Source organism: Anser brachyrhynchus (assembly GCF_964034855.1).
Source record: "Anser brachyrhynchus genome assembly, chromosome: 8".
In the NCBI taxonomy this organism is placed as follows: Eukaryota; Metazoa; Chordata; class Aves; order Anseriformes; family Anatidae; genus Anser; species Anser brachyrhynchus.
In genome coordinates, this window is record NC_137702.1 from 1,076,631 (window position 1) to 1,080,339 (window position 3,709).

Genomic DNA, 3,709 nt, shown 5'->3' on the forward strand with positions numbered 1-3,709 from the left:
GAAGAGTTAGAGAACTGTCTTTTAAAAATGTGACCTCTCCAGATCAGTTTACAGCAGAAAGATCAGAATGATGAAAGGTTCTTATTTACTGCAAATAGTCTTCTGGGTCTGTTTTGCAAAGAGCATGAATTTTTTGTACATTTGCGTCATCCCTCTGAACACAAGGCAGACATAAAACTGGCAAAAAGTGGCAAGTCCCATCGCTGTGGGTAGCGTGAACAGACAGTCCTCACAGGAAATCGGGCATGCTCCTCATGTTCCCAGGGCCCTTTTACTTCTGTTTTTTTAGTGGCAGTCTTCCTTAAAGGTAGTGCCTGAGCGGTGAGAAGCTGGCTAGCAGGCACAGCTTTTCCAAATCACCTAATCTATGCATTCTTTCTCTCACTTAACACTTAAAATTAGTCCTTACCTTATGGATCGGTAATGGCTGAAGAGGAAATCAAAGCATCAAGCTATCTGGGAATATCTGAGGAATACAACATTACACATGGACTAGCTTTGTGCCTCAAGAACCAACACTCCGTGTTTGTACCGACACTGCCAGATGTCAGCAGGTATTTCGGTGAAGCTGGGTGTCAGACTGTGATGCGCAGCCCCACATCCCACAAGGTGGGTAAACGTGCCCGGAGGAGGTGGATGTTAACTCGCTGTGCTAACGTTTGCATCTCATTTACAGCTGGCTGAGGTTTCGCTGCACAGCTCCTCCTTACACCACGCAGACGTGCCCCTGGTCTTCTCCGAGGCTCCTGCTGCAGCTCCTGGGCTTGTGCTGGCAGAGACAGCAGGGACCGGTCACCGACGAGCTTCCCCAAGTACCGGAGCCTCTGCACTGCATTATAGCTACAGTTACGCACTTGGTGGTTTTTCAGCCTGTAATTTAACACTTGCATCATGGGAGTATGATGATAAGTTTTGGGGGCTGCACTTACCAGTATGCCCGCTTTGCTCCTGCTTCGCAGCCAGTAGATGCTCGGAGTGCAGCAGACCCTGCCTGACTGCAAAACGCAGCGAGTCACACCGACACGGCTATCGTGATTCACGCACAAAGGTCGTTTCAAAGCAGATTTTTATTTGCCACCATTATTTTTAACCTTAAAACAAGACTATTACTGAGTAATCTGACTGTTACTCATTGTTGATAAGTCTTTGGGAAATCTTTTTCACTTGCTAGACTGAGGAAACTAAAAGAATAGGCTGTATTTCAGATATTGTGAGCTGCTAAATGTGTACTGTAGCTCTTTAGCAGCTTTGGGAAAAATCAAGGCCCTGAAGCTAAGTGCAGCTGCAGCATGCTCTGAGAAGCCGGCCTGTCCCCTCCGAGGGGAGGTCTCTGCCCCGCAATCACTTGCTGTGCTTCTTCACAAAAGCAGTTTTCATCAATTTTTATCTGTCCTGCATCAGAAATTATTCACAACAAGCATTCAGCTAAAGTCAGTAGGACTACCAAAGCTGTAGGTGTTCGCCAGATGTGTCTTAAAGAAAGCGGCAGTTGGAAGAAAGGAATGCCTCCTCATACTGACTTCGATTGTCCTGTGCCCTCTGATTGTCCGTGCCATTCCTCGCTTTTTGTAAAATCTGTTTCACAGGTCGATGACCAAAGCTCAAACACAAGGTTGTCCAGGCAGCTGTCTCTCTAGAAATGTGCTCTCTGAATGCACTGCAGCAAAAGCTATCTCCTGTGAAATCTAATTTAATACATTAATGTGGATTCATAAAACAAAGTCACACATTGCGCGAGCAACATTATTTGTGGCACTGGCATCTTACTGATTACAGCAATAAATAATACAGTGTATATCACTGGGAAAAAAAATATAAAATCAGCTAATCCACAAGAGCAATGAAGAGAACAGGAACAATTCTGTCTTACTTGAGCGTAGTAATTTTGTAATGGCCTTCACAGTCTCACTTCCTGAAGCAGCCAGTCTCTACTCATGTGGTAATCACTCAGGGAAGATTCCCTCCTGCTCTTTATTATGTGAGTGAAGCTGCTCGTTGCTAGTTCAGACCAATGGGATTATAACTCTTCAATAGTCCCAGCATGACACTAGCAAGATTTCAGCTTAATCCAGGGCCACAGTTCAGCCAGTACCAACCGCTTCAATTTTCAATTGCAGTTTACTTAGGCTTAACACCGGCAGCAAAGTGCCGCACCCTCCCCGCCTGAACCTGATTAAACCACTTTCATGGCATTACGTGGAAAGTAAAATCCACAGCTTTCCCTTACGTGACTGTTTTACATAACATGGGCATCAACCAGGAGGAATAACACTGCTATTACTTAAGAAAAAAAAAAAAAAAAGAAAGCTCTCAGAGTGCTTGCTGGCCAGTTGATTTATCGCCACTGCAGCTGCAGACATTTTCCTAAATGAGTCTCAAATTATGTATTTATATCACTTCTGGGCTCCAGCATAATGGGGCCAGATCTTCTACCTCTCCCCACTGCTTGTCATTTATACAGATCCAGGCCATTTTCCTCTAACTGGGGTTGGATTATGGCACTGATGTGCAGGCAGGTTTTGGATTATCAGTACCCTGGAAGAAATCTGCCAAACATTATACTCTGTGTGTTAATTACTTTCCCAAGATCTCTAATGTACAGGCAAATGGTTCCCCCTGCTGCACTGAGCTATTCTTAAGTCTCCTCTAACCAAACACTTCTGTTTAATAGGCCATCCAGTGTAGAAGAACTAGTCCAGGAAAGTGTGTTAATTTACAGCAGGCTAAAGATACAGCTGTGCCTAGTTATATTTAGGTAGCCAAGGGGATAGTTTTCTTGCGTTTATTCCCTTCAGCCGTGCGTTGTTATGCTAAAACCTAACATGATCTAGAACATAATACTTTGTCAATGTTCAGTGTCACCTGCCAGGAAAACATTGCATTTAAAAATATTCTCCAAAATTTTGGAATTTGTTCAGCAAATGCTAAATTTATAAATTCTAGAAGCAGCTTTTGTGGTCGTACTGGGAGGTGAACTTTGTAATGCACAAAGATATGATTGCGGGTCTGCAGAAGTCCCGCAGTATCTGCCTCAAACTCAAATCAATTTAGGAGTTCAAATGTGAGGCATCTGAGTTTGGAAAATTTTCCCAGACAGTCTTCTTTGGGTGAACAAGTTTTGATCAATAGTCTTGATTTTCAGTCATAGGGTCTGAAGTACACCATCAAGAGTCTATTTGAACACCTCGTAATGGCCGTTTATATTCTTTCTGCACAGTTTTGCTACCTTGAGGATGCATATTTACCATCTCTCTGAGAATTCTGAAGAGCACCAAAGGATACTGTCGAGTTTAGAATAACAGGACAACTCTTTCTTGTACCGAGTACCTTGTTACTTCAAAATATTCCGTATATCCACTGTGAATGGCATGATTGTGGCAAGAGTTGAGAGACTTGAGTTACAAGCGAGCTGTAAGTATGAAAATCAAGATTGTTTTTCAAGTGTAACTGTGCCTATCTGGGTACCTTGGCTGCACCCTTCTGCATGCCACGTGCTCCGCAGTCACTGGGTGGTGCAGGAACTCCCCAGCCGGCTATCTGCATGGTGAGGCAATGGAGTTGGTGTGGAAATGGACCGGTTTGAAACCTAGATGATGTACTAGACCCACACACGTGACTGCGCAGCCATGTGAGGCTGTAGCCAAGTGTATCATGAGAAGTGAGCAGAACAGTGACTTGAGGAGTCTCTCCCAGAGCAACTGAAGATGTT

At 44.1% G+C, this 3,709-nt stretch overlaps 1 long non-coding RNA gene across 1 annotated transcript; it reads right to left on the reverse strand.

The window, feature by feature from the left end:
* Positions 1-603: 603 nt before the first annotated feature.
* Positions 604-2,457, reverse strand: LOC308198640. The gene is made up of 3 exons (XR_013954071.1): positions 1,871-2,457; positions 930-995; positions 604-822 (listed from the first exon to the last, which is right to left on the reverse strand). It is a non-coding gene; the product is annotated as an uncharacterized lncRNA (long non-coding RNA).
* Positions 2,458-3,709: the final 1,252 nt, after the last annotated feature.